Below are 26,482 nucleotides of genomic sequence, written 5' to 3'. Positions count from 1 at the left end.
CTCCCACCCTCGACACACCTCCCGAAACGTTCTGTTTAGCTTTGGACGTTGAGCGGCACTATGAAGGCCTAAAGTCGTTTAGAAATACGTCCAACACCCGGTTTTATTATCGGCGCTTGGACGTTTTTGAGAAATGTTCGTCCAAGTGCTGACTTAGGCCAGTTTTTGGACGTTTTTCTCTTTCGATTATGAGCCCCATAATGACTTGTACATTTGATCTATTTCTTGTCTTATTTAATATATGTATTTGTATTTATTGTCTTGTACATATAATATGTTTATTGTTTTATTTAATATTTGTACATTTATCTTATAAAATTAATAAAAACTGTGGGGGAAAAAAAGCTCACTCCAGTCCATCTACACCAGGGATCTCAAAGTCCCTCCTTGAGCGCCGCATTCCAGTCGGGTTTTCATGATTTCCCCAATGAATATGCATTGAAAGTAGTGCATGCACATAGATCTCATGCATATTCATTGGGGAAATCCTGAAAACTCGACTGGATTGCGGCCCTCAAAGAGGGACTTTGAGACCCCTGATCTACATCCTCCCAGCCATTGAAGCTCTCCCCAGCCCATCCTCCACCAAACATCCATATACAGACACGTCCTTACTTAATATTCCCCTCCCCAATCGCACATGCACTCTCCCCAGCAAATAATACACTAGTCATCCCCTTGAACTTCATTTACGAAAAATATCCAAACTCCTAAATAAGCATCTCCCTTAGGAATCCACTTAACTGATTCCTTCAAAGTTAGGTATCTTTCTTCAGTTGCCTATATTGTTTTCCCCACTGAACCTTGTAAATACTTGAACCCTGTCAAGTTATTCTATCGATAAATCCAGATATCTTATATTTGTATTTCTATACCACAACATGTAATTTACTTAAATCGTTGTAATGTAATTCTCTCGGTAATGTCCTGATCTCTTTTAATTGTAATCCGCTTAGAACCGCAAGGCACAGGCGGAATAGAAATCACAAATGTAATGTAATGTAATGTAACAGACCGTGCAAGTCTGCCCAGTACTGGCCTTAGTTCTTCAATATTTACTATTATTTTCTGATTATAGATCCTCTGTGTTCATCCCATTCTTTTTTGAACTCCGGCACCATTTTACTCTCCACCAACTCTTCGGGAGCGCATTCCAGGCATCCACCACCCTCTCTATAAGGAAGAATTTCCTCACATTGCTCTTGAATCTCCCACCCCTCAACCTCAAATTATGTCCTCTGGTTTTACCATTTTCCTCTCTGGAAAATATTTTGTTCTACATTAATACCTTTCAAGTATTTGAACTATTGAACATCTGAATCATATCCCCCTGTCCCTCCTTTCCTCTAAGGTATACATATTCAGGGCTTCCAGTCTCTCCTCATAAGTCTTTTGTCGCAAACCTTCTATCATTTTTGTCGCCCTCATCTGGACCGCTTCAAGCCTTTTTGTGTCCTTTGCCAGATACGGTCTTCAAAACTTAACACAATACTCCAAGTGGGGCCTCACCAACGACCTGTACAGGGGCATCAACATCTTCGTTCTTCTACTGGTTATGCCTCTCTTTATACAGCTCAGCATCCTTCTGGCAGCAGCCACCGCCTTGTCGCACTGTTTTTTTGCCTTTAGATCTTCAGACACTATTGCTCCAAGGTCCCTCTCCTCATCCGTGCATATCAGCCTCTCCCCTCCCACCATATACGGCTCCTTCCGATTGTTAATCCCCAAATGCATTACTCTTCATTTCTTTGAATTGAATGTTAGTTGCCAGATATTAGACCATTCCTCTAACTTTTGTAGATCCTTTTTCATGTTTTCCACTCCCTCTTCGGTGTCTGTTACAAATCTTGGTATCATCAACAAAAAGGCAAACTTTTCCTTCTAACCCTTCAGCAATGTCACTCACAAACATATTGAACAGGATTGGCCCCAGCACCGAACCCTGAGGGACTCCACTTCTCACCTTTCCTTCTTCCGAGCAACTTCCATTAACCACCACCTTCTGGCATCTGTCCGACAGCAAAGTTTCTAACCCAGTTCACCACTTGGGGTCCTAACATCAACCCTTCAAGTTTGTTCAACAGCCTCCTTTGAGGAACCGTGTCAAAGGCTTTGCTGAAATCTAAGTAAATTACATCTAGCATATATCCTTGATCCAGCTCTCTGGTCACCCCATCAAAAAATTCAATCAGGTTCGTTTGACAAGATTTACCTTTAGTAAAGCCTTGTTGCCTCGGATCCTGTAATCCATTAGATTCTAGGAAGTTCACTTTTCTTTCTTTCAGCAACACTTCCATTATTTTTCCAACAACCGAAGTTAGGTTTACTGGCCTGTAGTTTTCCTCTTCATCCCTGTGACTACTTTTGTGAATAGGGACCACATCAGCTCTTCTCCAGTCCCAAGGAACCACTCCTGTCTCCAGAGATTTGTTGAACAAGTCTTTAATAGGACCCACCAGAACCTCTCTGAGCTCCCTCAGTATCCTGGGATGGATCCCGTCCGGTCCCATCGCTTTGTTCACCTTTAGTTTTTCAAGTTGTTCATAAATACTTTCCTCTGTGAACAAGCGCAGAATCTACTCCATTTTCTTGTTTAACTTTGCCAGACAATCTCAATCCTTCTCCAGGATTTTCTTCCGTGAACACAGAGCATGTTTGCTTTTTCCTTATCTCTCCACATATCGGTTCCTAGCATCTTTTAGTTTAGCAATTCCATTTTTCATCTTCCTCCTTTCACTTAAATATCTGAAAAAATTTATATCTCCCTTTTTTACATTTTTAGCCATTTGCTCTTCCGCCTGCACTTTTACCAGGCATATCTCCCTCTTGGCTTCTTTCAGTTTCACCTGGTAGTCCTTTCTGTACTCTTCTTCATGTTTTTTTTAATATTTCAGGAACACCAATTCTTTTGCCTTTATTTTCTCTGCCATTAGTTTAGAGAACCATGTCGGTTTCCTTTTTCTCTTGTTTTTATTTATTTTCTTCTCATAAGGTTCCGTAGCCATTTTTATAGCTCCTTTCAGCTTAGACCACTGTTTTTCCACTTCTCTTATGTCCTCCCACCCTAACAGCTCTTTCTTCAGGTATTCTCCCATTTTATTAAAGTCCGTATGTTTGAAATCTAGGACTTTTAGTATCGTGCGACCGCTCTCCACTTTAACTATTATATCAAACCAAACTGTTTGATGATCACTACTTCCCAGGTGGGCACCCACTCGAACATTAGGAATACTGTCCCCATTTGTGAGGATTAGATCCAATAGCACTTTTTCCCTCATGGATTCCGTCACCATTTTTCTGAGCAGAACCTCTTGAAAGGTATCCACAATCTCCCTACTTCTTTCTGATTCCACAGATGGAACTTTCCAATCCGCATCCAGCAGGTTGAAATCCCCCTACAGTAGCACCCTCTCTTTCTTTCCAAACTTTTGGATATCTGCAATCAGATCTTTATCATAAGGACATAAGCAGTGCCTCTGCTGGGTCAGACCAGAGGTCCATCCTGCCCAGAAGTCCGCTCGCGCGGCAGCCCATCATGTCAAGGACCTGCATAGTAATTCTCTATCAGTACCTCTCAATCCCCTTTTCCTTCCGGAAATCATCCAATCCTCTATCTATACCCTTCAATCCCTTATCCTTCAGGAATTCATCCAAACCCTTCTTGAAACCCAGTAGTATACTCTGTCGTATCACACCTTCTGGAAGCGCATTCTAGGTGTCCACCATCCTCTGGGTGAAGAACTTCCTAGCATTGGTCCTGAATCTGTCCCCTCTTAACTTTTCCGAATGTCCCCTCGTTCTTGTATTTTTTGAAATTTTGAAAAATCTGTCTCTCTCCACTTTCTCCATGCCCTTCATGATCTTGTAAGTCTCTATCATGTCCCCTCTAAGTCTCCGCTTCTCCAAGGAAAAGAGGCCCAGATTCTCCAATCTTTCGGCATATGTTAGGTTTTCCATACCCTTTAACAGTCTCGTCGCTCTCCTCTGAACCCTCTTGAGTATCGCCATATCCTTCTTAAGGTACGGCGACCAGAATTGGACGCAGTACTCCAGATGCGGGCGCACCATCGCCCGATATAGTGGCAGGATAACTTCTGCCATTCTGGTTGTAATACCTTTCTTGATAATACCTAGCATCCTGTTCGCCTTCTTTGAGGCCACCGCGCACTGCACCAACAGCTTCATCGATCTGTCCATCATTACCCCTAAGTCTTTCTCAAGGCTACTCTCACCCATTACCAGCCCACCCATTGTATAGCTGTACATCGGGTTTCTGTGTCCTACATGCATTTCTCTACATTAAACTTCATCTGCCATTTATTCGCCCACTCTCCCAGTTTGTCCAGGTCCCTTTGTAAATCTTCACAGTCCGCTTTGTTCCTAAACCCACTAAAAAGTTTTGTGTCATCTGCGAATTTTATAACTTCAGCCCTGTTTCTATGTCATTTATGAAAACATTGAACAGCAGCGGTCCGAGTACCGATCCTTGCGGGACACCACTCGTAACCCCTCTCCAGTCCGAGTACTGGCCCATCACTCCTACCCTTTGCTTTCTACCCGCCAACCAGTTTTTGATCCATCTGTGTACATCCCCTTCCACCCTATGGCTCTTTAATTTTCTTAGCAGGCGTTCATGGGGTACTTTGTCAAAGGCTTTTTGGAAATCCAAGAATACAATGTCTAAGGGGGCTCCTTCGTCCATTTGCTTGTTTACTCCTTCAAAGAAGTGTAATAAGTTCGTCAATTTGCTGTGATTGAGTCAGGGTCTGAAGACTACATCCACATGGACAGAAGTTCTATCTTCTTTTTTTAGAGTGATCCATATTCCTTCTTCCTCTCCCCAAGTCCCTTGCATTTCAGTTGATTGGATATCGATCTTTACATAGAGAGCTACCCCTCCACATTTTTGACCATCTCTGTCCTTCCTAAAAATATTATATCCCGGCATGTTTGCATCCCATCCATGGGATTCACTGAACCATGTCTCTGTGATAGCATCAATATCCAGGTCTGCCTCTAACATCAAGGCTTGCAGATAATGAACTTTATTGCTTTCACTGTGAGCATTTGTGGTAATTGCTTTCCAGCTATTTTTCAATGATAATCTTTTTTGTATAGTATTTTTGTTTTGTTTCACTTCCTATTGCATTGCTAAGAAGTGATTTGCTAATATTGTTTGTTGCAATCTTTACTACCATCACATCTTGTCTTTTGCTGGAGGTGGCCTCTATAATTGTCCTTTATACATACGCCACTCCCACCTTCTAATTTAAATGCCTAGAAACGTGGAGGGGCAAAATCAAAAAAAGCGTCTAAGTTCCCTTTTGGCCTAAGTCCCTAAACGTTCAACCCAGAAGCAGGGAAAGTGTCCATAACCAAAACAAACGTCCATGTTTTGATTATGGCCTTCCTCTGCCTAAACGCCCAATCTCCACTACGTCTAAAAGTACCCCACAGCACGTCTACACTTTTTAGCCATAATGAAACAAAAACACGCCTAGGCCACAAATGTCCAACAGAAGGGCTTTTAGGCAAAGGAGGAGCCAGTCCTTCGCCTAAAAGCTGGATTCTGTAACCGGTGTCTGTCAAAAACAACACCGGTTACAGAATCCCCCCCAAACAATCCAGGCAGGAGGGTGCCCAAGCCCTCCTGCATGTTAAACCGCGACCCCCCCTTCCCGACAACATCGGGGCAAGAGGGAGCTCAAGCCCTCTTGCTCCCCTGACGCCCCGACTCCATCGGGGCAAGAGGGAGCTCAAGTCCTCTTGCCCTAGCCAACCACGGCACCCCCGACATATCGGGGCAAGAGGGAACCCAAGCCATCCTGGCCCAGCTGATCCTGCCCCCCCCCGACTCGTTCGGACCAGGAGGGAGCCCAAACCCTCCTGGCCCAGCCGATCCTGCCCCCCCCCCGACTCGTTCGGGTCAAGAGGGAGCCCAAGCCCTCTTGCTCCCCTGACGCCCCGACTCCATCGGGGCAAGAGGGAGCTCAAGTCCTCTTGCCCCAGCCAACCACGGCACCCCCGACATATCGGGGCAAGAGGGAACCCAAGCCCTCCTGGCCCAGCCGATCCTGCCCCCCCCCCGACTCGTTCGGGTCAAGAGGGAGCCCAAGCCCTCCTGGCCCAGCCAATCCTCTACCCCCACCCCCCACTACATTATGGGCAGGAGGGATCCCAGGCCCTCCTTCCCTCGACGAACCCCCTCCCCCCAATGTCTGCCCCCCCAGAACCTCTGATCAGCCCCCCTCCCAGCTGACCTGCGACCTCCCGGCTGACCCCACGACCCCCCCACCCCCACCCCCCTTCCCCGTACCTTTAGGTAAGTTGGCCGGACAGATGGGTGCCAAACCCGTCCGTCCGGCAGGCAGTCCTCAGACGAATGGGGCCGGATTGGCCCAGCCTAACCAAAGCCCCACCTACTAGTGGGGCCTAAGGCACCTGGGCCAATCAGAATAGGCCCGGGAGCCTTAGGTCCCGCCTGTGGGCGGGCCTTAGGCACATGGCCCGGGTTAATGTAACGGGCTTAAAGACTAGTTGGAAATAAACTATATTTACTCTGCAATAACATGCAATAACAGACTAAACATTGGAATGTGTTTCAATCAATAAAGGAATCGAACTAGAATACTCATACTCATCTGCAATGTAGCTTAGTGCTGAATAAGTTTTGAATAAGTAATTGATTGCCTAGGGTTCAGGTGATAGGGTGGGAGGGGTTCTGGTGATAAAGTGGAAGGGTTGGAGCAGAGAACAGAATTGATGTGAGCTTATTTCTTCTTATCTACTTTATCTCGGTATGTATTTATGTGCTAGAGAAATACTATTATCTTATCTTATTACGATAATGCAGTATTGCAGGCCCCCTCTGGTGGGTCTTGTTCATTTGTACTGCTAGTTTGAATGATTGTTTATTATATCTTTATGAACTCGCAATAAAAATGATTTTAAAAAAAAAGTATTTTCCTGTAATTTCATTGAATGTCCCCCTAGTCTTTGTAATTTTTGATGGAGCAAAAAATCGATTCGCTCATACCTGTTCAACACAACTCAGCATTTTGAAGACTTCAATAATAATAATAATAATAATAATTTTATTTTTGTATACCGCAATACCACAAACAGTTCAGAGCGGTTTACAATGCAAGAGACTGTACATATATAGCGAAGATACAATGCAAGAGAATGTACAGTGAAGATACAATGCAAGAGAATGTACAAGAGACTGTACATATTGTCACACTCCCGGTACTGGGTTGTCAGAATGGCAACCGGGCAGTGCACAAAACATGAAGTCCGGGCATGCCTTTCCAAGGTGAAAGAACCTGCTGGTGGTCACAATGTTAGGAAACACAAAAAATCAGGTTAACTGAGTTCTTTCAAAATAGTAGAGCTTTATTTAACAACAGTGCTGTAGCCACTGTTCTAGAGTCCAAATGAAAAGAACAAACAAAAACACAGCTCAGAAGGTGCGGCTACCAGGTTAGCCTCAGTTTGAGCAGCCCTTTCTTCAGGGTAAGTTTTCAACAGTCCTCACAGGTTCTTAGATACTAAGAGCAAAAATGATAATTGGTAATAAAAGTCAATTTGCTTTTACCAGCACACTGTGTTAGCCTGAGATTGAACAGGCTTTCCCCTGCCAGTTCAAGTAAGCTGGCGGGGGTGGGGAGTTGTTGAATCCACTTAAAAAACTGCCAGAGAATGGCCCCACAATCCCAACCCAGGATCTTTTGTGGATTCAGACCCCACAACTCCCATTAACCTCAATCAATAGCAAAATCTTCTTTTCACAGGAGGGAAAAACAAAATCCCCACATTCAAAAACACAGTTCACAGTCCTTCCCTAATTGAAGAGAGTTCTTCAGGAGTGGAGCCTTTAACAATGCTTCCCACTCACAAGCAGTTAGCACAAGTCCCAAACAAAATGCAGTGCCAAAAACACAAAGAGAAACTTAGCTTTCCTCCATGGGAATTTCCTCAGGCTCCCAGATAAGGTCCATAGGTTCCTCAGTCTGTAGACCATCAAGCAGACTTGGCAGAGACAGCTCATCCAGGTCTCTCATTTCTATCTCATTCTCAGTTTGGAACCTGGAAGCACCTGGCCATAAGTCTCCTTCCAGACTGACTTTACTCAGCTTGCTCTGCTCTATTTGTCCAGCCTTCAGAGAGCCACGCCCTACTCTGTATGGGGGTTGGGCAGCCTGGTTCTGAGCTTTCTGCTGTTTTTCTATTAGCCTAAGCAGATGGGGGCTGGGCTGTATAGGAGCTTGTCTCCTATGGGGAGTTTTAATAGGAGCAATTCTAGGTTTAGAGAACCTTATGCTCTCTTCTGGTTTTCCCTTCTCCCAGACCTCTTGTTCTAGGGCGCCCTTGCCAATGACAGAGCTCTGGGAGCTGTTTGAAGGAGGGCTGCTGTACTGGTCTGCTCTCCTAACAGTTAGGGGTTTTTGCCCCTTCTCTGGCACAAACCTCACTCTGGTGCCGGGTTTGTGACAATATACAGCAATGATGCAATGCAAGAGAATGTACAGCGAAGATACAATGCAAGAGAATGTACAATGCAGTTGTGGGCAGTTTACAATGTAAGAGACTGTACGTATACAGCGAAGATACAATTCATGAGAAAGTACAGTGCCGTTGAGAGCAGTCATATCTTCTCTCAGTCATCTCTTTTTCAAGCTAAAGAGCCCTAATCTCTTTAGTCTTTCCTCATACGAGAGGAGTTCCATCCCCTTTATCAACTCGATCGCTCTTCTTTGAACCTTTTCTAGGGTAATGTATCGTTTTTGAGATAAGACAACCAGAATTGAAAGCAATACTCAAGGTGAGGTCGTACTGGGACAGAGGGAGGAGACTCGGAAATGATAGAGGAAATTAAACAAGAATGTAAGACAGGTAATGTCATAATCTTGGGGGATTTCAATTTCCCGGGGATAGACTGGGACCTGGGAACCTCTAACTGTGGCAAGGAGGCAAAGTTCCTGGAAGTGCTAGGGGACTGCTTCCTGGAACAGATGGTAGGAGAGCCGATGAGAGGAAACGTCACCTTGGATTTGGTCCTAAATGGCAATACAGGTCCAGCAAAGGAAGTAGAAGTTACGGTCCCGCTGGGGATGAGCGATCACAACATGATCAACCTCAAACTTGATGTTGGGAAAGGGAAAGGTACTAAAACCTCATCCATGACTTTAAACTTTAAAAAGGGAAGATACGACAGCATGAGAGCCATGGTGAAAAAACGGATCAAGAAAAAGATGGACAAAATCATAACAGTGGAACAGGCATGGTCCCTACTAAAAAATACTATCACGGAAGCACAAAGCCTCTACATTCCGCGAATGTCCAAAGTAAAGAAAACCAAAGGCAAAAGAGAGCCGGCGTGGCTTACCAAAGAGGTGATGGAAGCCATAAATGAAAACAAGGACTCCTTTAAGACGTGGAAACGCACAAAAACATCCGAAGCTTGGAACAAACATAGAGATGATCAGAAAAAATGTCACAAGGCAGTGAGGGTTGCCAAAAAGATCTACGAGGAGAAAATAGCACAAAAGGCCAAAAATTTCAAGCTCGTTTTTAGATGGCAATTCTTATGTTCTTATGTTCATTATAACATTCTTAATCTTGTTTACCATCCCTTTTCTAATAACTTCTAGTATCTTGTTTGCTTTTTTAGTCACCGTCACATATTAGGTGGAAAGTTTCAGCATATTGTCTACAATGACAACAAGGTCTTTTTCTTGGGCGCTGACCTCCAAGGTGGACTCTAGCATCTGGTAACTAGGGACTTGGGTTATTCTTCCCAATGAGCATCACTTTGCATTTGTCTACATTAAATTTCATCTACCAGGTAGGAGGGGCCCAGTATTTCAATTTCCTAAGGTCTGCCTGCAATTTTTCACAGTCTGCATGCATTTTAACAACTTTGAACAGTTTAGTGTCCTCTGCAAATTTAATCACCTCACTTGTCATTCCAATTTCCAGATCATTTATAAATAAGCTAAATAACACTGGTCCCAGTACAGATCCCTGCAGCACTCCACTATTTACCTTCCTCCACTGAGAAAAATGCCCATTTAGCCCTGCCATCTGTTTTCTGTCCAGTAACCAATTCCTAATCCACAACTGTCAGCGGTCATGTGATTGCCATCCTGTGTAAGCTCCCACCAAGTATCATTATAAAACTGAGCAAGATAGCAGTGTCTGTGTTTTATTATTAAAGCATACTAAATGTGTGAATACTGTTGTCTTTTAGGACTTTGCTTTGGATCTCCACCAAAGAGCCAACAACCATCAGCAGTCAGATGACTGCCGTCCTGTGTAAGCTCCTGCCAAGCACCATTATAAAACTGAGCAAGAGAGCAGCGTGTGCCAAAGAAGCATGCCCAAGGAATAGGATATGCTACTTGGGCAAGCTTCTGGGAGAGCTCATGTAACTCTACTCTGCAAAACACGTTAGAACCCTGCTTGAGTTTTACATCTTTACTCATTGGAGAATAGTGGTGTTTCAAAAGCTAAGTTTAAATACTTTCTTTGGATTTTATAATCACTGATTTTGATCACAAATTTGATATTGCAGATATATTTATCACCCTTAAAAAAAACTTTCAGCTGTGCTATGAAAGACTAAGGAGATCACATTTAGGGGTTTGACCCTGGTTTGTGGTTCTTCTACCTTATTCAAGGTTCTGAGCACTTGCAAAAGTCTATATGAGTGGTTGTGTACCCTTATTTGATTAGCACATTCGGATTCTATGGCTAACAGAAACTTGGCTTAGAAATGGAGAAGATTCTTTTATTATTGACTCTATTCCCTCAGGCTAAAATTATCTATCCAGGTCCTACAGTTCTAAAATGGTTAGAACTTGTTTGTATGAAAACAACCATCCATTCATAGAACTATCTATCACCACGCTTTTATTGACTAAGCTCAGTTTTATAGTCCTGTGTTGCAGTGTGTCTCCCGTCCACAAAAATCCTGAAATTAAAGAAAGCCTTAGGCTTAGATTACTGCAATCTACGTCTAACTAGTCTCCCTTAGTGTTGCCTTTCCCCCTTGCAATCTGTGCAAAACTCTGCTGCACAACTGATCTTCTACCAACCTTGCTATGCTCATGTCGCCCCTCTCCTTAAGTCACTTCACTGGCTCCCTATCTGCCATCGCATACAGTTTAAGATCTTATTGCTGACCTACAAGTGTGTTCATTCTGCTGCCCTCCAATATCTCTCTTCGCTTCTTTCTCCTTATACGCCTCCCAGAGAACTCCATTCCTCAGATAAGCCACTCTTAGCCGTACCCTTCTCCTCTACTGCAAATTCCAGACTTCGTTCCTTTCATCTAGCTGCCCCTTATGCCTGGAATAAATTACCCAAGTTTGTCCTTCAATCCCCTTCCTTCCCATGTTTAAAAGCAGACTGAAAACCTACCTTTTTGATATAGCCTTCAATCCTTAACCCTATTCCTCTGCCCTCCAACCCAGCCAGCTGATTAACCGTTCCCCTTAACTGTACCCATTATATCCTGTTTGTCTGTCTTGGCTGTTTATATTGTAAGCTGTTTCGAGCAGGGACTGTTTTCTTCTTTGTGACTGTGCAGTGCTGCGTGCATCTGGTAGTGCTACAGAAATAATTAATAGTAGTAGTAGTGGTAGTAGCAGTAAAAACATACAACCTAAAAACAGCATGGATTTAAAGCCAGAAACAGATACCATTGATGAAACTCATTTCAATACAGATTTATATATGTTTATTTATTTAATTTGTTTTATATCCTGTCCTCCCCATAGAGCTCAGAATGGGTTACAAGGTAACATGCATAACAACTGAACAAAATGAGATACGGAAAACTAAGGCAGTACGGGCTACAGTGATATTCATTAAAACATAAGAATTGCCACTGATGGGTCAGACCAGTAGTCCATCGTGCCCAGCAGTCCGCTCCTGTGGTGGCCCTTAGTTCAAAGACCAGCGCCCTAACTGAAACTAGCCTTACCTGCATACGTTCTGGTTAAGTAGGAACTTGTCTAACTTTGTCTTGAATCCATGGAGCGTGTTTTCCCCTATAACAGCTTCCGAAAGAGCGTTCCAGTTTTCTACCACTCTCTGGGTGAAGAAGAACTTCCTTACATTTGTACGAAATCTATCCCCTTTTAACTTTAGAGAGTGCCCTTTCATTCTCTCTACCTTGGAGAGGGTGAACAACTGTCTTTATCTACTAAGTCTATTCCCTTCATTATCTTGAATGTTTCGATCATGTCCCCTCTCAGTCTTTGCTTTTCAAGGGAGAGCAGGCCATTTCTCTAATCTCTCACTGTACAGCAACTCCTCCAGCCCCTTAACCATTTTAGTCGCTCTTCTCTGGACCCTTTTGAGTAGTACTGTGTCCTTCTTCATGTACAGCGACCAGTGCTGGATGCAGTATTCCAGGTGGGGGCGTACCATGGCCCGGTACAGCGGCATGATAACCTTCTCCAATCTGTTTGTGATCCCCTTCTTAATCATTCCCAGCATTCTGTTTGCCCTTTTCGCCGCCGCTATACATTGCGCAGACGGCTTAATTGACTTGTCTACCAGTACTCCCAAGTCTCTTTCCTGGAGGGTCTCTCCGAGTACTGCACTGGACATCCTGTATTCGTGTATCAGATTTTTGTTATCGACATGCATCACCTTACACTTATCCACGTTAAACCTCATTTACCATGTCGCGGCCCATTTCTCGACTGTGTTTATGTCACGTTGCAGTTCTTCACAATCCTGTGTCTTCACTACTCTGAATAACTTTGTATCATCTGCAAATTTAATCACCTCACTCATCGTACCAATTTCCAGGTCATTTATAAATATGTTGAAGATCACTGGTCCAAGCACTGAATCCTGCGGCACTCCACTCGTGATGCTTTTCTAGTCTGAGTATTGTCCATTTACCCCCACTCTCTATTTCCTATCTGCCAACCAGTTTTTAATCCATGTGATACTGAAATTCTGGAGATCTATTTGGGATCAAGTTAATAATTTATTAGAAAATCCAGTGGCACTATCATATACCATTTTATTTGGAACATCAATGAGGGCAAAAAGTCAAATTTCAACAAAAAATAACAAACTTTTGTTTATAAGACGGGGGTTGCCATGCAGCTTATCTTAAAGAATTGGAAAAATTGGGACAGATTAAATTATTCATTCTGGTGGGAATCCCTTTGTTATGTCTTTAAAATGGAAAGGTTCATGGCCATTCAGAAGAAATATTATAAAAAATTTATGGAAGTTTGGAAACCATTAACTAAATATTATAAGGATTGATTTATTTATATAAATGAGGAAAACATACATATCTGGGGAGGGGGGAGGGGGGAAGGGGGTATGTTTTGGCACTGATTAGGAGGTATGGATAGGTTGTTTACAGGTATTTTTATGATTTGTTGTTCATTTGGATAAATGGGTGGGGGAAAATAATTCTTGTCAATATTTCTAACAAGTTTATTGTGCTATACTGTTAATATTTTATGTAAATGCATCATCTATTGTGCAAAATTGTAGTTTAAAAAATGAATAAAGAAGTTAAAAAAAATCCACGTGAATATTTCACCCTCGATTCCATGGCTCGCAATTTTTCGAAGTAGTCGTTCATGCAGAACCTTGCCGAACGCCTTCTGAAAATCCAGATATACAATGTCAATTGGGTCACCCTTGTCTATCTGCCTGTTTACTCCCTCGAAGAAGTGCATCAAGTTTGTCAAGCAAGATCTTTCTTTGCTGAAGCTGTGCTGGCTGGTCCTCATCAGATTGTGTCTGTCAAGGTGATCAATGATGCGGTCCTTTATCAGCGCCTCTACCATCTTTCCCGGTACCAAGTTCAAACTCACCAGTCTGTAGTTTCCTGGATCTCCCCTCAAACCTTTCTTGAAGATCAGCATAACATTCGCCACTTTCCAGTCTTCCAGAATCCTTCCTGATTAGATCAACAGATTAGCTATTAGTTAGAGCAGTTCAGCTATAGCCCCTTTCAGTTCCTTGATTACCTTCAGATGGATGCCATCTGGTCCCAGGGATTTATCATTTTTAAGCCTATTAACCTCTTCTAGACTGACCATCAACCCTGGCAGTTTCCCGTCTTTGTTTCCTGCATATAGCCTGTCGGCTTCCGGTATGTTCAGGGAGGAACCAACAGGCGGACGACCTAATCCACCAGACACCACGGGAGTAGGACCTTGCGGAGAATCTGGACAGGCAGATGAGGAGGAGACCCAACAGAACCCGGAGGAAGGACTAGAGGACTGCGCCACTGACACAGACCTGAGACCAAAGAGACAGTTGAGGAAGGGGAGATCTGCTATCGTAGTGGGAGACTCAATCCTGAGAGGAGTGGACAGTCACATAGCTGGAGGGAGAGAGGACCGACTAGTGACATGTCTCCTGGGGGCAAGAACGAAGGACGTCATTGACAGAATTGAGAGGATCCTGGAAGGGGCCGAGACGGAGGAGACAGCTGTAGTAATCCATGTTGGAACCAACGACGTCAGCAGGAGGAGCTACAACAGGACTGCACTAACTGATCAGTTCAGGATCCTGGGGAGGAAACTGAAACTGAGGGCAAGGAAGATAGCCTTCTCGGAGATCCTGCCAGTACCGAGAGCAGACGCAAGGAGGCAGAGTGAACTTCAAGCAATAAACGGATGGCTCAGGAGATGGTGCGAGGAAGAGGGATTCCTTTTTGTTCGGAACTGGACAACTTTCTTGGGGAAAAACAAGCTCTACAGGAGGGACGGACTGCACCTGAGCACGACTGGGATGAGGATGCTGGCGCGCAACGTCCAGAGCGCCATAGATTTGGCTTTAAACTGAGGAAGAGGGGAAAGCCGACAGTCGATCTGACACATCGGACAAAAGTATCAAATAAGGATACTGAGCAAGGACATTGTAAAAGGGGACTCGGGACTGAGTGGGAATTTTTGGATACTGAGCAAGGACATTGTAAAAGAGGACTCGGGACTGAGTGGGAATTTTTGGATATACTGAGCAAGGACATTGTAAAAGAGGACTCGGGACTGAGAGGGGATTTTTGGAAAAAGGATTCGGGACTGAGTGGGAATTTTTGGAAAAAAGACCTAAGGATGCAATACAAGGGCCCAGGACCAAGGACATTGAGCAAGGACATTGTAAAAAAGGGATCGGGACTGAGTGGTAAATTTTGGGACAAGGACCAAAGGACAATTTGCAGGGGTCCAGGGCACAAATGAAATTGGCAAACAGGACTAACAGAAAACAACGGAATCCAAAAGGACAACCAAAAATGGGTGCCAAACCACGAGGAAAACCAGCAAGAGAGGCAAACAACCGGGACCTACATTGCCTATACACAAATGCTAGGAGCCTAAGGGCTAAAATGGGAGAGTTGGAAGTCATAGCCAACAAAAAGGGCCTTGGCATAATCGGAGTCACAGAAATGTGGTGGGCTGAGGACAATAAATGGGATGTGGCTTTACCAGGGTTCAAACTCTACAGGAGAGATTGGCCACACAAAAAAGGTGGAGGAATAGCGCTATATATAAAGGATTCCATACATTCAACCAGGATGGAAACAACAGCAAGGGCGGATGACTTGGAATCACTATGGGTTAAGCTATCCGGAGGAACTGGAGCAGACATAAAATTGGGTCTGTACTATCGCCCACCGAGACAAACGGAAGAAATCGACCAGGATCTGGAGGCTGAACTGGGGCAGGTATGCAAAAGCGGAAGTGTGCTGGTGATGGGGGACTTCAACTATCCGGGAATAGACTGGAGTATAGGGCACTCAAACAGCATGAGGGAGACCAAATTTCTGGAGGTCACAAGGGACTGTTTCATGGAACAACTCGTCACGGAACCAACGCGGGGAGATGCCACTCTTGACCTAATCTTCACCGGACATGGGGGACCCGCTAAAGAGGTGGTGGTACTAGCCCCACTAGGAAACAGCGATCACAACACGATCCAGTACAGGCTAGAAATTGGATCATCAAAGGTGAAAAGAACTACAACGACAACACTGAACTTCAAAAAAGGGAATTATGATGCCATGAGGAAAATGGTGGGAAAGAAACTCAACGACACCGCAAGGAAGATGGAGTCTGTAGAAAAAGCCTGGACCTTACTCAAGGGCACGGTGCACGAAGCACAAAACCTGTGCGACCCCAAGTTCAGGAAAGGGTGCAAAAAAAATAGAACAAAAAACCCAGTGTGGATAACAAATGCAGTGAAAAGGAAGATAAGGGACAAGAAGGCCTCATTCAAAAAATGGAAAAAGGACAAATCAGAGGACAACCAAAAGGAGCACAAAAAGCACCAAAAGGAGTGTCACCGAGTGGTTAGGAAAGCAAAAAGAGATTATGAAGAAAGACTGGCGGGGGAAGCAACAAACTTCAAATCATTCTTCAGGTACGTCAAGGGGAAGCAACCAGCAAGGGAGGAAGTGGGACCCTTGGATGATGGAGACAGAAAGGGAGTGGTAATAGAGGAGAAGGAGATAGCTGACAGGCTAAATGAGTTCTTCACTTCAGTCTTCACGAGGGAGGGCACAACTAACATTCCGGAACCTGAGGAGATCGTAAAAGGAGATCAGGATGAAAATCTGGTCCAACTAGAGGTAAGCAAAGTGGATGTCCTCAGGCAGATAGACAGGCTAAAGAGCGACAAATCGCCAGGTCCGGACGGCATTCACCCAAGGGTACTCAAAGAACTAAGGAATGAAATAGCTGAGCCACTTAGACAAATATGCAACCTATCCTTAAAAACTGGAGAGATTCCAGAAGACTGGAAAATAGCAAATGTCACGCCCATCTTCAAGAAAGGCTCAAGGGGAGACCCAAGAAACTACAGGCCGGTGAGTTTGACCTCGGTCCCAGGAAAGATGATGGAAGCGCTGATTAAAGACTGCATCTGGGAGCACATCGAAAACACTGGGCAGCTAAAGCCGAACCAGCATGGCTTCTGCAAGGGCAGGTCATGCCTCACTAACTTATTATACTTCTTTGAGGGGGTAAACAGCCAGGTGGATAAAGGGGAATCTATAGACATCATTTACCTTGACTTCCAAAAAGCCTTCGACAAAGTACCACATGAAAGACTACTAAGGAAGCTATGGAACCACGGGGTGCAAGGGGAGGTCCACCAATGGATCAAAAACTGGCTGGCGGACAGAAAACAGAGGGTTGGAATAAAGGGCCATTACTCAGACTAGCAATGGGTCACGAGCGGAGTTCCGCAGGGGTCGGTGCTGGGACCGCTCCTGTTCAATATATTCATTAACGACCTGGAAACAGGAACAAAATGTGAAGTTATTAAATTTGCGGATGACACCAAATTATACAGCAGGGTTGAAAGCAAGGAGGACTGCAAAAATTTCCAAAAAGATCTGACAGCGCTGGAAGAGTGGGCCAAAAAGTGGCAAATGAGCTTCAACATAGGGAAATGCAAGGTCATGCATGTAGGGAAAAAGAACTCGATGTTCACTTACAAAATGGGGGGATCACCGCTAGGGGTGAGTAACCTTGAAAGAGACCTGGGAGTGATGGTAGACACATCATTGAAGGCGTCGGCGCAGTGCGCCACAGCCTCAAGGAAGGCAAACAGAATGTTGGGCATCATTAAGAAGGGTATCACAACCAGGACGAAGGAAGTCATCCTGCCACTGTATCGTGCAATGGTGCGCCCGCACCTGGAGTACTGTGTCCAGTTCTGGTTGCCGTACCTCAAGAAGGACATGGCGGTACTTGAGAGAGTCCAGAGAAGAGCAACTAAGCTAATAAAGGGTATGGAAGACCTCTCATATAGTGACAGACTGTAGAAGCTGGGGCTTTTCTCCCTGGAAAAGCGGAGACTTAGAGGAGACATGATAGAAACCTTCAAGATCATGAAGGGCATAGAAAGAGTAGACAGGGACAGATTTTTCAAATTACGGGGAACCACAAGTACAAGGGGGCACTCAGAGAAATTGAAAGGGGAAAGGTTTAGAACAAATGCCAGAAAGTTCTTCTTCACTCAGAGGGTGGTAGATACATGGAACGCGCTACCAGAGGATGTGATAAGCAGGAGCACGCTACAGGGCTTCAAAGAGGGTCTGGACCAGATTCCCTCTAAGGTGAGCGCATGAGCAATCACTCACTATTTTCAGTGGTGTCGCTCATGCTTCTAGTGTCGCTCACTCGAGCGGAGGTGAGAGGAAGCGGCGGCGGTGGCGGTCTGCCCTGCTCGCCTAAGATGCAGCAGCAGCAGCTCCTTTCATGATCCCCGCAATCAGTGGCGTATTAAGTGGGGGGCGGTCCGCCCCTTGTTCTCATTGGTGTAATGCCGGCCCTGCAGCTCCGGACTTCCCCACACCTGCCCCCCCTTCGGATCGCTATTATTTTAAATGTTATAGCGGCGGCGCTGTATCCATCAGTGGAGACGTCTAACCTCGGCCTGCCCCGGAACTCTTACTGCAACAGTGACTTCCTGTTCCTGCCTAGACGGGCGGCTGCTGCAGTAAGAGTTCCGGGGCAGGCCGAGGTTAGACGTCTCCACTGATGGATACAGCCCCGCAGCTATAACATTTAAAATAATAGCGATCCGGGGGGGGGTGAAGGTGCGGGGAAGTTCAGAGCTGCAGGGCCGGCGTTAGAGGGAGTAAGAGTTGATGGTGCCACAGGGTCCCGCGGGGGGAGGGAGGAAGGAAGAAGAGGAACCAAAGCATGGCAATTTGGGGGGAGCAGGTGTGGGGAAGTCCAGAGCTGCAGGGGAGAGTGTTGCGGTACCCAGCTGGAGGGAGGAAATGAAAGGAGATGCCAGGGCTTGGAGGGAAGGAGGAAGGTATGAAGGGAGAGAAAGGAGCAGGACTGCTGGAATGGAAGAGTGGTGGAGGGAAAGAAAGGGGGCAGGGTGGTATGGAAGGGTGGTGCTGATGGAATTGATGTACAGAGAAAGGGGAGAGACATAAGGGGGAAGGATATTGGAGGGAAAGAAAGGGGGAAGATGCTGATTGAAGAGGGGTGGATGGAGGGAGAAAGGGCAGACATTGGATGGTAGTGGGGAGCCTATGCTGGATGGAAGTGCAGATGGGAGAGATAAGGGAGCAAATGCCAGAAGGAAATGGGAGGAGAGAAAGAGGGGAGCAGATGCTGGATGATAAGTGGACAGAGAGAGGAGAAGGTACTAGATGGAAGGGTTGGAGAAAGAGGGTACATGATGGAAGGAGGGGATAAATAAAAGGAGGATACATGATGGGGAGAAAAGGATTGAGTTAGGGAAACACTGGAGGGGTGAGGGAAAGAGGTGGCAAGCTTTAGGTAGGCAGTAAAAAAGGACATTGATGAGAGGGTAGTAAGAACATAATCTAGACAGATGCAGAAAATAAATTGAAAAGGGAAATGAGGGAAAAAAGGGAAAGGGATTGCAGAGGAGAGGTGTGGGAGAGGGAAGGAGAGGAGAGAGATGCCAGACCAATGGGGGTGAAAGGAGAAATGGAAGGGGGAGGCATACAGTTTCTGGAAGGGGCATAGAAGGAGAGAAGATGCCATATAGGGGAAGAGAGACGGCAGACAGTGGATGGAAAGAAGAGAGTTACAAGAAGATGAGGAAAGCAGAAACCACAGAAGACAAAGGTAGAAAAAAAATTTCTATTTATTTATTTCTTTAAGAGACATGTGTCACTGTTTCTGTGAAGCATTGTATGCAGAGTCCAGCTTCTTGCTGGTTCAATTTAACCTTTGTCTATGTATTTTTATTTTATCCCCCCTTTTACAAAACTGTGAAGCGTTTTTTAGCACCAGCCGTGGTGGTAGCAGCTCTGATGCTCAGAATTCTATGAGCATCAGAGCTGTTACCTCCGTAGCTAAAATCCACACTACAGTTTTGTAAAAGAGGGAAGGGTTAGTTTGTGATTACATATTCCATACTAGGCGAAGGTGTGTTCTGTGTGTTCGAAAGACATAGTTTTCTGTTAGGATTGACGGTGTAGGATTGATCTGTGCTGGTCTGGCTTGTTTAGTTTTACAATTGGTGTATTGATGTACTGTTCACTGCAATATGTAAGATGCTGCCTTTTCCTAGGTACTCATGTGTGACGTGTGGCTTGTTACTAAAAATCATGTTTTTCGTACAGATGGGGGGGTGCCAAAAAATGATGTGCCCCGGGTGTTACATATGCTAGGTACGCCACTGTATGTAAAGATACCAGAAAGCTGGCGAAGCAAAAACTTTAAGTAAATTGTTATTCTTCTAAGTTTTGAGTATTTAACCCTCCCACAATCTCATGGGCACTCGTTTCAAGTTTCAAGTTTATTGAGATTTTGATTTAAACGCAATATCAAATATTTTCAATGTGTATAACAAAAATAAATTTTGGGAAATAAATAAAACCATTTGAACAATAAACATACAAACATATCCATAGATGATTAAAAATACATAAGGAGTACAAGGATAAACTACATTTGTTTAAAAATGCGTCCTCCATGCCTGCTCATAAATTTGTGGAATATGTAACTTGTCGCTCATGCATATTTTTTTTTGCACACACCTCATCAATCCTTAGAGGGAACATTGGTCTCTGGACAGGTACCTGGAAGAAAAAGGGATTGAGGGGTACAGATAGAAGTAGAGGTAGGTATTAGGGATAGGATTAGAGGCAGTTACAAAATTAGTCAGGGGCACTGTTCAGGCAATTAGGCCTGATGGGCCGCCGCGAGAGCAGACCGCTGGGCAGGATGGACCTCTGGTCTGCCCCAGCGGAGGCAACTTCTTATGTTCTTATATCCTCTTCGGTAAATGCAGATGCAAAAATGGGTTCAGTTTGTCAGCGATGGCTTTGTCCTCCTTTAGCACTCTCTTTATTCCGTGGTCATCCAATGGCTCTACTGCTTCCTTTGCGGGTCGTTTCCCCTTAATATATCGAAAGAATGGCTTGAAGTTTTTTTCCTCCTTGGCTATTTTTTCCTCATATTCTTTTTTGGCTCCTCTTACTGCCTTATGACACCTGCTTTGAAGTTGTTTGTGCTTTTTCCAGTTTTTGTCTGTTTTTTACCTTTTCCATTTCTTAAACGAAGTTTTCATGTCTCTGATCACTTCCTTCACCAGTGAGCCATGCTGGTTCCTTGTTCTTTTTCCTCTTGGATCCCTTGTTGATACGCGCTATATATAGATTTTGTGCCTCGGTGACAGTGTCCTTAAAAAGGGACCATGCTTGCTCTAGTGGAGTGCCACAGGGGTCTGTACTGGGACTCGTGCTATTTAACTTATTTATAAATGACCTGGAAATTGGAACAGTGAGTGAGGTGATTAAATTTGCAGATGGCACTAAACTGTTCAAAGTTATTAAAACGCATGCAGATTGTGAAAAATTGCAGGCGGACCTTAGGAAATTGGAAGACTGAGCATCCAAATGGCAGATGAAATTTAATGTGGACAAATACAAAGTGATGCACATTGGGAAGAATAACTTGAATCACAGTTACCAGATGCTAAGGTCCACCTTAGGGGTTAGCACCCAAGAAAAGGATCTGGGTATCATCGTAGACAATACGATGAAACCTTCCGCCTAATGTGCGGCAGCGGCCAAAAAAGCAAACAGAATGCTAGGAATTATTAAAAAAGGGATGGTTAACAAGACTAAGAATGTTACAATGCCCCTGTATTGCTCCATGATGCGACCTCATCTGGAGTATTGCATTCAGTTCTGGTCTTCTTATTTCATGAAAGATATAGTGGCACTAGAAGAAGGTTAAAAGAAGAGCGACCAAGATGATAAAGGGATGGAACTCCTCTGATATGAGGAAAGTCTAAAACGGTTAGGGCTCTACACCTTGGAAAAGAGACGGCTGAGGGGAGATATGATTGAAGTCTACAAAATCCTGAGTGGAGTAGAATGAATATAAAAATTACAAAGACTAGGGGACACTTGATGAAGTTACAGGGAAATCGTTTTAAAACCAATAGGAGGAAATTTTTTCACTCAGCAAATAGCTAAGCTCTGGAATGCGTTGCCAAAGGTTGTGGTAAGAGCGGATAGCATAGCTGGTTTTAAGAAAGGTTTGGACAAGTTCCTGGAGAAAAAGTCCATAGTTTGTTATTGAGAAAGACATCGGGGAAGCCACTCATTGCCCTGTATTGGTAGTATGGAATATTGCTACATCAATACCTCCTTTTCCTACTGGCCATACCTCTCCCTATGCAACCTAGCATCCTTCTAGCTTTCACCGTCATCTTTTCAACCTGTTTGGCCACCTTAAGATCATCACATACAATCACACCCAAGTCCTACTCTTCTGTCGTGCACATAAGTTCTTCACCCCCTAAACTGTACCGTTCCCTCTGGTTTTTGCAGCCCAAATGCATGACCTTGCATTTCTTAACATTAAATTTTAGCTGCCAAATTTCAGATCATTCTTCAAGCTTCGCCAGGTCTTCATGTTATTCACACCATCTGGCGTGTCTACTCTATTGCAGATTTTGGTATCATCCACAAAGAGGCAAATCTTACCTGACAATCCTTCAGCAATATTGTTTATAAAAATGTTAAAAAGAATAGGCTCAAGAACAGACCCTTGAAGCACACCACTGGTAACATCCCTTTCCTCAGAGCGATTTCCATTGATTACTACCCTCTATCGCCTTCAACTCAACCAGTTCCTGACCCAGCCCGTCACTTTGGGACCCATCACAAGGGCACTCAGTTTATTTATTAGACGTCTGTGTGGAACACTGTCAAAGGCAAGCAGGAGAGAGCAGCATAGAGGGAGAAATTAGAAGGCAAAAGGAAAGGGAGGCAATTCAAAGCTTGAGAAGAGAAGAGGCAGGAGACTAGGGGAATCGGCGAGAGTTAGCTCTGCCCACCCCAGACATCAGACATTGAAGCTTCCCCTTAAAAGGGGAGGGGCCAACGGCACTCAGCCGTTCGCCACGCATCGAAGGTGAGCGTCAAAGGCGCTCGCCTTAGCGAGAGCGCCTTTGCAAAGGGCCTTGAGAAGGGATGAGCCACTTTAAAGGAGTGCAAGAAGGGGACTACAGCAGGCGCAGAAGGAGAGCACAGCAGGCGCAGGGGACAAAGCAGGTACAACACACAACCAGGCATACACAGAGGGTACAGAGAACATACAACCACTAAAGGAGAACAGAAGGAGGACACAGCGGGCACCAGCACTAACCAACACAGAACACGACAACATTAGTCAACACTGGTCAAACTACTAATAGGGAAGTAGCAAGCAGCAAGCAGCTAGTAGGGAAGTAGCAAGCAGCGAGCACAGAAGAGAACACACACACACAAGCTCGCCTTTGCGAAGGAGCCTTAAGAAAGAGCCGGGAAACTCGGTCACCCAGCAGAGCGACTTAGAACAAAAGCTACAAGTCCTAGTTTTAGCTAGCTACACAGCAGGGCACACATTCTCACATACTACACACCTGGAGGGGAAACAAGCAGTCACAGGTACCAATACAGCAACACCAGCAGACTCACAACAAACAGGAAGACAGCAGACAGGAAGTCAGAAATCATCCAGTCAACAGAGACAGAAAGTTCACAACAAATCACTCAGACAACTCAGAAGGGAAGCAAGAAATGTAAGCCCAAGGAAGTCAGAAGATGAGCTTTCCAGTCTTCTGTACTGGCTGCAATATGTATGACTACCTCCCTTCGGAGATTCGGGCATACATTTGCAGTCGGTGCATGGAGCTGGATAGCTTGAAACGGCAAGTCCGGCTACTAGAGGAAACAGTGATGGAACTAAAAGAACTTCTCACCTTTGAAAATAGAATCCACGAACAGGAGAAGTTTCTAGTGGAGTTCAGTGCAAACAAAGCGGTCAAGAAGCTAGAAAGATTCATCGAGGAAGCTCACCAGCAACATGTGGAGATCCCAGGGCTGGAGAACTGTACCCAAGCAACCCAGGAAGATGGCCTGGACGAGAGGAGAGAAGACACCCCTACAAATTCAGAAGAGACTGAAGCTGAGATGACCACACACCAGGAGAAAGAGAGAGAATGCATGAACACGTCCCCCCACACAAAGAGCCGAAAACAACTTCAAGCGTATCGCAGGAGGAAGAAGATTGGCCCTACGAACGTAGATTTAAGACCCCCAAGGAACCTCTGAATAAAGAAGATGGGGATCATTGTAGGAGACTCCATTATACGTCATGTGGACAGCCACACCGCAGGAGGGAGAGATGAAAGAATCATCACCTGCCTGCCTGGAGCAAGAGTGAAGGATGTGGCCAACAGGATCTCCAGGATTATAGACAGCGCAGGGGGAGAGGACACTGCTGTGCTTATCCACATGGGAACCAACAATGTGAGCGGATGGAAGTATGACAGGGAAGAGATGAAGGGCCAGCTCTGCTCACTCGGAAGAAAACTGAAGATCAGGGAGGTGAAGGTGGCTTTCTCTGAGATCCTCCCGGTACCAAGAGCGGATGGAAAGAGACAAGGGGAATTGCAAGCGATCAACGCCTGGATGAGATGATGGTGCGAAGAGGAAGGCTTTGACTTCATGCACAACTGGACGGCGTTCTGGAGAAAAAGCAAGTACTACAGAAAGGACGGACTACATCTCAACAAGGAAGGAGCAAGAGTATTGGCAGGCAACATGAAGAGGGCCATCAAGAAGGCTTTAAACTAAAGGACAGGGGATAGCCGACAGTCGACCACCAGTCGATGGCCCGGGTGACAGGATGCCCCAAAGAAGGAACTACGGACAACTACTCAGACACGGGATGGGACAACCACAAAACAAATAAGGGAGACAACACAGGAACAGAAAGGATACCGTGAAAGAAACAGTAGAGACTGCTAAACTTAGAAAGTCCAAGAAGGTAACACAAAGGGAACTCAAATGTATGTATAAGAATGCTAGAAGTCTGAGAAACAAAATGGGAGAATTAGAGACGATGAACTGGAAATTATTGGCATAACAGAAACATGGTGGAATGATGAAAACAAATGAGATACAGTACTACAGGGATACAAACTATACAGAAGAGACAGAGTAGGGCAGAAAGGTGGAGGTGTTGCCCTATATGTTCAGGATGGAGTAGAAACTGTTAGAGAGGCTATGACAGAAAGGACAGAGAAGCTGGAGTCCCTCTGGATCAAGATTCCTAGACACAATGGTGCAGACACAAAAATTGGCCTTTACTATCGACCCCCAGGACAGACGGAGGAGACAGACTCAGAAATGATAGAGGAAATTAAACAAGAATGTAAGACAGGTAATGTAATAATCATGGGAGATTTCAATTTCCCGGGGATAGACTGGAACATGGGAACCTCACACTGCGGCAAGGAGGCCAAGTTCCTGGAAGCGCTAGGGGACTGCTTCCTGGAACAAATGGTGGGAGAGCCGACGAGAGGAAATGCCACCTTGGACTTGGTCCTAAATGGCATTATGGGACTGACAAAAGACGTAGAAGTCATGGTCCCGCTGGAGACGAGCGATCACAACATGATCAACTTTAAACTTGACATCGGGAAAGGGAAACGTACCAAAACCTTAACCACGACCTTAAACTTTAAAAAGGGAAGATACGATAGCATGAGAGCCATGGTGAAACAATGGCTCAAGAAAAAGATGGACAAAGTTAAAACGGTAGATCAGGCATGGTCCCTATAGAAAAATACTATCACGGAAGCACAAAATCCCTACATTCCACAGATTTCCAAAAAAAGGAAAACTAAAGGCAAAGGCGAACCGGCATGGCTTACTAGAGAGGTGAAGGAAGCCATGAAAGAAAAGAAGGACTCCTTTAAAAAATGGAAATGCACGAAAACAACCAAAGCTTGGAACAAACACAAAGATGAGGCCTATGAGGAGAAAACAGCGCAAGAGGCCAAAAATCTCAAGCCCTTCTTTAGATATGTTAAAGGAAAAAAACCTGCAAAAGAAGCAGTGGGACCGCTGGTTGACTAGGGAAGAAAAGGGTACATCAAGGAAGACAAACAAATTGCATACAGACTAAATTCCTTCTTTGCATCTGTCTTTACGAAGGAGGACACCGCAACAATACCAAAAGCAGTGAAAGTGTTCAAAGGAGTAATAGAGGACAGCCTCACCACAGTAGAAGTGGACTTGGACCAGATATACTATCACATCGACAATCTTAAAAGCGACAAATCTCCTGGACCTGATGGAATTCACCCGATAGTCTTAAAAGAACTGAAGGTTGAAATCGGAGAGCTTTTGCAAAAACTTGCCAACCTGTCAATTAGAACTGGACAGATACCGGACGATTGGAAGATAGCGAACGTCATGCCAATTTTCAAAAAGGGATCAAGAGGAGAACCGGGCAACTACACCCTGTGAGTCTTACGTCTGTCCCTGGAAAGATGGTTGAAGCACTGATTAAAGATAGCATAGTCTGGCACTTGGATACACACGACCTGATGAGAGCCAGTCAACATGGCTTCAGGAAAGGGAAATCATGTTTGATGAATTTACTTCAATTTTTTGAGACCGTGAACAAACAAATTGATAGTGGAG

General features: G+C 44.8%; 1 protein-coding gene across 2 annotated transcripts in view; it reads right to left on the bottom strand.

Annotated features, from left to right (window-relative positions):
* The window catches only part of FGF14 (fibroblast growth factor 14), a 449,431-nt gene that overhangs the window by 376,028 nt on the left and 46,921 nt on the right, over positions 1-26,482 (bottom strand). The gene's annotated exons all lie outside the window — the stretch shown is intronic.

The sequence above is a fragment of the Geotrypetes seraphini genome, chromosome 6 (assembly GCF_902459505.1).
Source record: "Geotrypetes seraphini chromosome 6, aGeoSer1.1, whole genome shotgun sequence".
NCBI classification, from domain to species: domain Eukaryota; kingdom Metazoa; phylum Chordata; class Amphibia; order Gymnophiona; family Dermophiidae; genus Geotrypetes; species Geotrypetes seraphini.
Note: the sequence above shows the minus strand (reverse complement) of the source record. Positions and strands in the feature narration are given on the sequence as shown.